The following is an 11,792-nucleotide window of genomic DNA, read 5'->3' as shown; positions in this document are numbered from 1 at the left end:
GTTTCTGTCTGGATCTTTTTCTGCACTGAGGGTGAGCCGGGGCTGTCGACACGCACCCTCCTGGGTTCGAGAGTCGCTGGGCCGCCCACCCACCAGCCAGACCACAATGGCTCCCAGATGCAGGATGTGTACGGCATCTGGCCTGGGAACCCTCTGGTCTTCCCGAGGTGGCCTAGGAGGTCTGCCCTCCTGCGGGAGGGCGGGGAGGGCTGGAAACAGCTGGGTCACAGCTCCCGGGGATCAGTGCGCCGGCGGAGCCTGGCCCTGCGCAGCTTATGGAGGTCTGGGAGGATGCTCATCTCATTTCCCTTGGAGTGTCTGCTGTTACACCCACGTTTTGTAAGTCTGTGTACAGAGCCACACCCATATTTAACCTGGCTCTGAAGGTTTCAGGGCGGCCAGGCAACCGATTCGAAAGCAGTGTGGCTTCTCAGACCGTCTTGCAAGGTTAACCTGCCTGTTGCCAGGACAGCAGTTCTTAGGGATCAGTGGAGAAAGGAGGCAAATATATCACTATAAGGCTCTGCTACAGTTTCCAACTACGTACAAAACTGGACACAGAAGTTTTGTAAGATGACATACCAGTGAGGCCAGGCCCCGGCAATCAGGCTGGGCAAGGCCCCTGACACTGAGGGGACCCAGCTGGCTCTCCTCTGAGGACAGGACACACTAATTTCTCACTAGGAGACCAGGTTGTGGTGACAGTCATACAAGCTGCACCTGAACAGCACACAGTCGCCTTGAGAGGGGGCAGCAATAATAACTGCAGTGCCTTTCAAGCAATTTGGGATTTTGGAGGAAATGTAACCAACCAGGTACATGAGAGAAAATGGGTTAAAACAGGGCTATCAGCTCGTGTCTGCAGTGGCCAGCAGGTTACCTAAGTGAGGTGGGCACATGTCCTTCTGGGCCATTGTTTGCATTGTCTCTTCTGACAAAGTGACAGGTAGAGAGACCCATTTCCTTGCTGTAAAAAGGGGGACACATGGTAACTGACAGGGGCAGTGGTGACCCTAAGGGCAAGTTTCCCAACAGACTGGGCTCCAGCTGGTTCTTACCATGCATTAATTTTGTCAGGTCTTTTTTTTAAAGAGAAGCCAGAAATCAATTTTTATGTAAACACAGTTTCAAAATCTTAAAAAACAAAACAAAACATGGGCTAAAAGCTAAACACATCTGTGGACCACCAGTGTGCAACCTCGGAGCTAAAGTAAAATAAGCGGCAAGTTTCACAGTTTAAAGGACACCCCCGTCTAAGGGAATGGGCACTGCAGGGAGTGGTGGGGGGGAGGCAGAGTAGCCAAGTTCTCCTGATCGGTGAAACGTACCTTTGTCATCCCTCCACCCCGGGCCAGTCTGCACCTCTTGGGTCATATTCCAGTTATTGTACCACAGGATGAGTATTGGAGGAAAAGAGGTCTATTTTAACAATGGAAAGTCCTCATCTGGAAGAACGTAATTTTCCAAATGTAAATTGAGAAGGGGTAGCCCAGGTGCAGGCTGCCAGGCTATTTTCAGTGGGTGTGGTTGGGCATGTCAATGGCCACTGTCAGCCAAACCTGCCAATGAAATCACGGCAAAGAATTGAAAACTTGCCACAGGAATCCCTGGCCCACCGGATCCTCAAACAGACCCATCTCAAGGAGACGTGAAAGAATATAATGAAACAGGTCATGAGACGAGTAAATGGAAGGGTTTCCTGCCACACCCTAACATGGGCTACAGAGCTGGGGCAGCCCTCCCTGGTGGCTGTGGGCATGTCTCCCTTACTTCACAGACACTTACCTGACTGAGGTCAGGAGCCTGAGGAAGTCAATTGCTCCCTGCCCCTCAGGGTGAAGCACTGGCACCTTTCCGACTCTGCCATGGGAATTCCCAAGGACCCATCCACTGTGCTTTCTTTTCCCTGAAGTTTGGCATAACTGGCAAAATGGCCATAGATCCAGCCAACAATGTTTCTTTAAGCCTCGACACGGGTTGAGGCAGAAGTATTAGGATGTATTGCTTTTTGGTTCCTTTTGGCAACTTAGCAACTTTGGCTCTAGGCCATGAGTTGAATGCTGGGCTTCGATCGATGTATTCGGTACCGTTTCCAGTGACTACACAAACACACTTTAATATCAAAGAAGTTTAATATGCTGCAATAAAATAAGCGCCTAGAAAAAGCTCATGGAATAGATGTCAATGTCAGAGAAATCCCTCCCACACATCCTCTAGCTCCACACCCCATCCCTCAAAACCAAACAAGAAAATCTGAAACAACAAAGGAAATCCTCCCAAGCTTGGATTTCAGTGAGGGCCCCTTCACCAGTAACAAGAACACAGATTCCTACATGGCCTAATAGGAAAGTAAAACACAGAAGCACAAAAAGTCCACAAGATTTCAATACTTAGGCGAACTTGGTACATATTCAAAGTTAAAATAACTCCAACTTTTATAGCTATACATATTGTTTTAAAGCAACTTAATATATTTTAAAATTTCATATATACACTCTCAAAGGTTCTTCAGGTGAGGTATGTAAACATTGTCTAATGAAAAATTTTCAATGTTTCAAACCAACAAATTCACAGCATACATTGAATTTTCATCCATTAACAACACAGTATTTTCCTACACTCACTAACATAGTGGAAATCCAGGCCCAAGAGATACACACTGATCATCTGATAACCATTTGCAGAATTTCTCACTTCGCTGCTTTTGGAAAGACCATGTATACACAGGTCAGGAGCACACGCTCAGTACCGGGAAGGGGTGGGGCCCTCCAGAGACTCTCTCCTTGGGCATCTGGATCACTGGCTAAGACTCACAAGACGGCAAAATAGAGCACATGTGAACTACGAGATTGACCTTGGCAATGACAACACTGAGAGGAACCAGAAAGACCTTTAAAGGAACGGTAGAGATTCATCCTAGAGCTCCCTGGATCCACAGCTGGATCAGCAGCCCTTGCTCTAAATTCATCTGAAGGATCCTAAAAAGAGTAAGAACCCACCACGGCACCTGAGCTTCAGTTAAATTGCATGGGCCTCCTACGACCCCTGGGCCCCTCAAAGGCATCGACTCTGGCCTAAAGTAGGACCCTGGGCTGTGCTTTTCATATAGGTTGGGGTTGAATTTCTTAATATCATAATGCATATGGGAAAATAATGCCATGAATTCACAAAGAGGACCAATGCCTGCACACAGGCACCAGCCAATGACCTTGGAGGAGCTCCATTTTGAAAACTACTTGTTCCCTGAGGGTAAACAGCAGGCTTCTATTGAGATTAAGTGAGGCTAATAAGGGGATTATTTATTACAAAGTAATAAGACTTGGGGCGCCTCAGGCCAGCATTCTATTTTACTCCCACATAATCTACAATGCCCCCTCCCTGCCCTCCCACCACAAGAAGTAGTCACCTTCCCAATGATACAACATAGGTCAGTTTCTTTCCTCTTGCTTGCTTTTGGGCCCAGCAATGGAAAGTTTTATCCTAATGCATCCATTTCAATCTAAAAAAACACTAGTGAAAAATTTCAAACACCATCATAAATACAAAAGACATATTCCAAAAGCCTAAAAAACTACATTATTCTAGTTATGGTTATTTGGGTGTGGGGTATTTTTCGTAAAGTTTAGGACGGTCACAAGGAGAGGCTGCTAAACAGCTTAGACAACTGTTGAACTGGACACGCTGGGAGACCTGGAGGAGCGGCTGCCCTCTGCACTCACTGAAAAGATTTAACCCCAGCCATGAGGGAGCTCCAGACATTTCAAACCCAGGCACAGAGGAGGATTCTGGAAAACGGGCTAGCTTTTCAACGCAGGTCAGATATAGTCGAAGGACTTCAAACTGGCCATTTACATTTCGAATGTAAAAAGTTCTTACATTTACTCTATGGCCAAACGAGCTTTGCCTCACTAGATGCTGGAAGCTCTTACAAATCTATGGAAAACTGATACTTTTTCAAACTCTATGCCCAATCTTTGATGTGTCTGGTGCTGGCAGATTTCTCATCCACTGCTAGAGTTCTATGACTGGAAGGAGCGTGCAGACAAACAGAAGCAAAAATTCAAGTACAGCAACCTCTCAGGCAAAGGCAAGAGGTCTTAGCAAGAGCTGTTCTACCCCCACCCTATCCTCTGAGACAAGGGCCCACATGGAGCCAGAATAAATGTTATTACCTAGGATCTTATTGCTTAGAGGCAACACATCAGAAAGAACACCTGGAAATCTGCTCTGCAGATCTGGGACTGACCACTGACCAGTTTATCATACACACACATACATATATATAATATATAACATAACCAGATGAGAAGAGGGGGCAATTAAAGCTTGGATTTGATGTAACATTACAGATCAAATGCCCCAAACAGCTCTCAACCTGCTGGTTTTTGTTCTTTCTCCATGTGTGAACTGTGTTATGAAAGGAAGTCCACTGCTCAAAATATATTCTTCTACAATACTACAATGCAAACCGACGTCACTCTGAACAGGAATCTGTATACAGCACATATAATAAATATTTTTTAAAAACTATTTACAACATTACTTCTTGTGAACATTTAAATGCAAGCAAAATTTATTTCTTCCTGCAAAGGATAAAAAAGTTTGACTGTCTAGTTCAGTGCTAAATTCCCTGGCACCTAGTTACCCATTCACATTTCATCTTAAAATCAGATTTGCTTACAAATAGTATCATAGGAAAAAAACACATTCTCCAGCATTACTGTTCAAGTGTCCTCCTCATTTGTTTGGAAAAGACAAAGGGAAGCTGTAAGTATATACGCAAGGTAGGATTCAAATGGATGGTGAAATCCCCTGTGGTTCAGTCCCGAGCTGCAGTCCTCAGTCCAGCCAGCCTGAAAGAGTGAGACTCATAACTCAGAGAGAAGTGGCCAGGAAGGGGGCACAGAGAAGAGGAACGCGATCAGAAAGCATCAGTTCCATTCCATCTAGGGGTGCTCTGAATTGCAGACCAGGATTCCTGAGAAGGCTGCACACAGCTTAGAGCCGATGGTCTCGCTCTGTAACCGCTGGTTACAGGTGGGGCTGGCCCACATCTGCACAGATGCTTGCTGAGGTGGGGGGCGGGGGGAGTGCTGTCAGGGTGTGGAAGAAAACACGCTCATCTCCCATGGTTAATGGGAGTGGGAATAAGTGTCTTTCACAAACACGAGAAAGACTGAAATACAACTTAATGCTTTCTTTAGGCAACCAGTGGTTTCTCCATACCCCACAGGCATGGGCTTGGATTTCCTTGGGGTTACAACTAAGGCTCATTTCCCTGCACAGGCCAACGTACCAACTGTGTATGCAAAAAGCGGGCTGTCTGAAGCGAGCCCTGATGCCACCTGGCACAGCCAGACTGATGACGGGAGACCCACTTTGCTCTGGGATGGGCTGACAGTGGGGGATGCACTCAGGGTTCCCAATCCATGTTGCATCCGCCCCCAAACAGTGAGGGTTTTAAGGCCCCACCCTCTGCTTTCGCCGTGTTGTTTGGGGGTTCAATGGCTGAGCACGGGTAGCTGGGAGGATGGGTGGCTAGAAAGAACACTTTTTTGGACAGCCCTTTTGACAATTTTTTTGTTGTTAAAATAAATACTTTCTATAGAAGCATTTGAACAGGAAAATATCACTATTTACACAGTGAAATAAATTCCACAGTGGCGTGTATAAATATGTATTATAGATGCATTTGAAACACTGCCACAGTCTCCTAGAACTAGTATTAAGAATGCAGAAACCACTGTTGAAACGATTAACCTTAACCTATAGTGGCTCTAAAACTAATCTCTACCCATGGTATAAATATACAAAATTATGCAAATCTTGTCTGTATAGCATCTCTTCCACAAACTCCCCAAAACTACAGCTTTAGTTACATGAGGTGTAGATGACAGAAAACAATGGGGGTGAAAAAGTTGATAATTTTAATAGCATCTGGACCCCAATGGTTGTTAGAAGAAAATGAACAGTTATGAAAGGGAAACTGCTTCTGATATGACATATATGTGTTCAGTGAAGCGCCCGGAGGTGGGAGACTCCAGAGAAGCTGTCTCCTGGAAGGGGGCTGGTGGCAGCAGGCGAGGGAAGAGACAAAGGTGCCAGAGGCGGATCCTCAAAATGAGGTGAGTCAGGCCTGACTGGGTCAGCTTTGCTGGCCAGGCCAGAGACCTGAACTTAGGTAAAGCTGCTGGTCTGCCAACAAGGTGCCATGAACATGCTGGTGTTTTTAAGAGCTGAGGATGGGTGGTCTGGGTTCAAGGTTCCAACAGGCAAAGATCAGGCATTTATGTTCACAATGACCCAAGCTAAGGGAGAGAGAAATGTGCAAGTGTACAGCACACTGAAGAAGAGGGGCTCCGGGGGTGAAACTAACACACTTGTGCTTGCTGGGAGAGGCACTATTCTAGGCTTTAAGGTCATTAGTAATTCCCTTTGTGTTGAGGCCACAGAGGAATGTTTCTCCAGAGTCAAGTTCACCCTGACTCATAAACATGACAAAGACTGTGGTGCTTTCAGTTTAAGACTGCACTTTGACTACTTATCCTAGTTGGTAAGATTGTATGTCCACAATTCAATGAATATACAAAAGAGGGGGGTATTTTCTTGTTCTTTTAAAAATATATTTTTATTGATTTTTAGAGAGAGGGAGGGAGGAACACTGATGTGAGAGCAGAACATCCATTGGCTGCCTCCTGCACGCCCCCTACTGGGGGTCGAGCCCACAATCCAGGCCTGTGTCCTGACCAGGAATTGATGAACTGGTAACCTTTTGGTGCACAGGATGACACCCAACCAAGCCACACCGGCCAGGGCTTCTTGTTCTTTAATGCACAAATATTACTCAGAGATAATATGAAACAGCAGCCATGTACTAAAGTGAACTCACAAAATACCCTAAAATCCAAAAGGAAAGAAAAGTTGCAATGCTGGACTACATGAAAAAAAATAAGTCTGTACCTAACTGTCCACACAATTTGATCTTGAGTGACATATTGCAAAGGTCAGTAAACCTTTTCTGTATAGGGCCATGTAGTAAATATATTTTAGGCTGTCAGGGCCACATATGGCCTCTATTATTATTTTTTTAAATAAACCTTTGAAGAAAAAGTAAAATGCATTCCTCCAATCTCTGGAATATTATGAAACCATGGGCACCTGGTTCTTTTGTTTTGTTTTTTTAATGGGAAATCTATACTTTCATGTGGCTTGCCTCCTGAGTACCTTGTGTTAAATGGAATGGAATGGCCCCAGGGAGGAGAGAAAGTCTGGGTGTCACTGTGCTCACCAGGTGAGCATGATTGCTCAACGCTCCCCTGAAGGGTGGAGCAAAGGATGGCTCCGAAGTACATAGCATCAACCACTAGCTCTGAGAAAAGGAAGATCAGACAGAAAAGGAAGGAATGGACCAGCTTGGGCTCAATTCCAAGGGCAAAAGCATGAGCAACAGTACCCCCTGCCAAGTGCCCAACGTGGTTCCCCCGGTCCCCAGCACAGCCCGATAGCCCTGAGCCAGGAGCATCAGAATTCTGGGTTTCAACCTGAGCATGATGTGTTATCTTTAAAGAGGTCAGACCTTCAAAGTCTTCCAATCCATCTACTGTAGAATATAGCAGTGTGTTTCGATGTTTCAAGGGATGAATTATATTGATGGCTGCCTCAAAAGCTTCCCATAATTTTGCTTGTTTTAAATACAATAATCTTATTTTATTTTTTCCCCTGAAGACAATTTGGAAGCAAGCACAGGGAAGTGTACTTACTGCTGGGATGTGAGGGCTGCCCTGCCAATGTGATGTACATAAATGGGATTTCATACTTATAGAAAAAATAGCTAGTATTTCAGTGGGAATCAAACCATAAGACAAAAATTTATAGCTAAGAATTCAATATGGCCCGGCTGGCCGTGGCTCAGCGGTTGAGCGTCGACCTAGGATCCAGGCGATCAGGGTTCGATTCCCGGTCAGGGCACACGCCCAGGCTGCGGGCTCAATCTCTAGTCGGGGGCGTGTAGGAGGCAGCTGATCAGTGACTCTCTCAGCATTGATGTTTCTCTCTCTCTCTCCCTCTCCTTTCCTCTCTCTGAAATCAATAAAGATAATGTTTTAAAAAAAATTTAAAAAAAAAGAAAAAAAGAATTCAATATGATGATGATCTGTTTCAAAACAATGAAAACAGTCACACACTTTTGAGGATACTGACAAAAATTTTTCACCAACATGACATGACATTTCATTTTAAAAAACAGCACAGAAACTTATCCTTGAGTTTTGGGGGTGTGGGAAGACTAACACCTTGGAAGTTGACTGGATCTGATCTAAAGATTACCACAACTTCTCAGTCACACTCAGACTATGTTCCAATTTTCTATTGGTCTTTTCTAAAGCACTTCAGGCCTCTATTTTTTATTTGTTGGCTTGCCTTTAATAGAATTATTTTGAAAGAAGAGTATGGGATTGAAAAAAAAAAATCAGTGCCAATAGTTTTATTTCCCAGAAGCTGGCCCAAAATATTTCATAATCAACAATGCTTTGGGTTTGTGATTGGACTTTGTTTCCCTAATTTTGAAAGGAAGAAAATCTTGGCTTACTGTAAAAATAAACAATAAGTGAAGCTGGTATCAGGTCTAGGATAAAAATAGTGAAATCAATTTTAGAACTCTGAATGCCTACTTGCTCCTGGGTTCTGACTCTCTAGGCTAAAGGTGGCTCATCTCGGGAGATGGTATTCAATGTGCTAAAGCAGTGACGTAACCTGTCCCTTTTGAAGCAAGAAAAAATAATGTAAAGGGAAGAACAAAATTGAGGTAAGATAAGGAGAAGAAAAAGGGGACAGAGAGGAAAAGAGGCAGAAGGAAGGAGAAGGTACATCAGGGAAGGTTTGTTCCTGCAAAAGGATTCTTTCTCAAGCAAGGTCAGCAAACTTTTTCTTAAATGTCCAGACAGTAGATATTTTAGACGTTGCAGGCCACATGGTCTCTGTTGCAGCTACTCAACTCTGCTGGAAAGCAGCCACAGACAATCCATATACAAACGGGAGTAGCTTTGTTCCAATAAACTTTTATTTACAAAAGAGTGACCAGCTCAGTCTGCATACTCTTGATAGATCATTTCTAAGCCAAAAGAGAGCCCTAAAACCCAAAGGAATGGGTTTGGCTCCCTGGGCCAGCATCTTGGGGAATGCCAGTCCTGTCCCAGGTGCAATGGCAAGACACCAGACTTATTGATGGTGACACTAGAGCCTCTCCAGCTTGTATCACACAGCATGTTGTCCTTTCCTACTTGGCTCTTAGGTCCACTAATCAATAGGAATGCTGCCCATAAATGAGAGTGACAGGTCCTGCCCTCACCACAGAATTCATCACAAGGCCAGAGAGAGACTAAACTTCAATTCAAAGTAACTGTCTGGAAGTGTTTTACTGATGACCTGTCTGAACAGTGAGAAATTCACCTGCCCAGTATGTGATGTGTAGAGAATTCCATTAAAAGTACCACATATGTGAAGGGATGGCTAACTACACCTCTCTATCCATACTACCACAGCAACAACGAGGCACGAAAGCCAGAGTCTAAGATTATTTTTTAGGTAAGGCTCATGTAGAAGTCTTTAATGAAATACAGACACAAGAGAACTGGCCTAAGGGATCGAAGGGACCAGCAATTGCAGATTAACAGATGCTAATAACATTCCTATGGAGGAAACCTCAAGAGCAGAATGAAGATTCATGGTCTTCCTGCTACGTGTCTGAGGAAGTGCCAGGGGTGAGGCTCTGGACCCGACTGAGACAGTAGTCTCCATGGTGTCCTGCCAAACCTAGGGAGCCTCACAGAATAGAAAATGGGTCTTCAGAAGAGGCTCAGCTCTGGGGAGCTATGGTAGAGCTTCAGTGAATGCTTCTCAGGCATCTCCCAGCTCCTCCAAAGGCTAAGAGATAATATCAGTGGTTTCTGGTCATCCACTTCAGCTCCAACATTGGGACAATCACTTCACTGAGCACAGGCCCAGGAGCAGAATTTCTTTCTGAGTTGGAATCCAGAATGTGGGACACACTGCCTTTGCATCTGGTGGCAAGCCATACAGTGAAGATGGCTATGAGAAGGAGGTATTTGTGAGAGAGGGAAAACAAGGGGAGACTTGAGTCAGTATCAAGCCTGGGCTTGGAGGTGTTGGGGACAGCATTGGCTGTAAGTGTAAAGGGGCCTTCCAAGTCAGCCCTAGAGTTTTTGTCTTTTTTCCTTCTATTAGCAAAATTAACTGAATCAGCAAAAAACAATATCCAACAAATACAAAAATAATTCTAAACTTTTAATCTTATAATTATGCATTATCCCAGTCTATTTAAATGTATTCACTACTATAAAGTGTAAGTTGATTTTAAAGATGATCCATTGCATTGTTAGGTGTATAAATAAATACATACACACTGGTAACTTTTCTCAAATGTTTTTTAGAATGGGAGAGAAGGCTATTATTTTGAAGTAAGCTCTTACAAAAGAAAAGGAACTTAGAAAAGTAATGGAATGAATTATAAACCTGGAACTGGAAAAGTTCACTTACTGCCTCACACCTCTCTAACCTAATGCAAGCACCCTTCCAAGGTCATCCATGTGCAGCTAAGGGGGCACCTTGAACGCATGTACAGGGCTATCCACACACCTGACATCGGCAAACCTCAGCTATAAGTCACCACAAAAACAATATCCAGTGACAACTCTACATAAAGATATTTTTAAACTTTAAAATCACTTTTTAAAGATTAAGTGTATCTACTCAAAACATATTAATGCTTTTGTGCAACTTAATGCTGAGAAAAGGTTGCCAACATACACACTCAGCAGTTTCATTAACATAGGTAGCTCTTCAATGGCCATAGTCAAAGATATTAAAAAGAAAAAAAAAAGAGTTGTGGGACAGAGGAGACATTAGGAAAAAACAAAAGTCAAGGCTTCACTGAAGATAGTATGCTTCACTATCTCTGAAATTCAACACAATTCTCAATTTCCCATGAATCAAATGCTTTTCTCCAGTCCTATCCAATCATCAAAAGTTTCCATTGTATATATACAGCAAGCCTTTTACAGATTGGGTAGAAGGCCTGCTTTATCATGATCTAAATGAACTAAAGCATGAAAAACATCCATCTGGGTTTATCTAAACTGGTCTGAAAAAATCTGAATGGAACAATTTTTAATAGAAAGGACAGAGTAGCAGCTGTCCATACAAGCCTATTTTGGTGACAGAGCATGTTAGGGAAGCTAGTTGAGGTTCTAACAACCAAGCCTTTTTTGTAGAGTGGCCCAATGGAAATGTTGAGAACACACTGTGTTATAATGGAGCAATGTTATAGGCACCAAGGTAAAGCCATGCACCTGTCTCAGGCTTCACCCAGGAAAGGCAAACATTATCAGTTACAAATACTGCAGCTCTTACTTTTGAGCCTGACATGGCAGAGGCAAGAGTGATACTACAAGCATGAACTACGAGAATGGTGCTAACCAATCAGAATGGACCTCAGTCTAAACACGTACATCCACATGAACATCAGCTCCAGGCGCAGGGCGTGTGGGCCCACTATGGGATACTGGAGCTGCTTCCTCCAACTCCAAGTCTGCTGTGCCCTTTACAGAACTGTGCTCTTTTGGCCTTTCTGAGTCTGATGCCAAAGTGGTTTGCGGGATGCTCATAGAAACCCTAGGCCACATTTAACCATATGGCCTGTGCTGATTACCCAGCTCATGAACCCCCTAGCACAGTGGATGGGGAAGAGAGAATTTTACTGTGGAACTGGGGTTGGG

This window comes from Miniopterus schreibersii, assembly GCF_964146895.1.
Source record: "Miniopterus schreibersii genome assembly, chromosome: 14".
Lineage (NCBI taxonomy): Eukaryota > Metazoa > Chordata > Mammalia > Chiroptera > Miniopteridae > Miniopterus > Miniopterus schreibersii.
Note: the sequence above shows the minus strand (reverse complement) of the source record.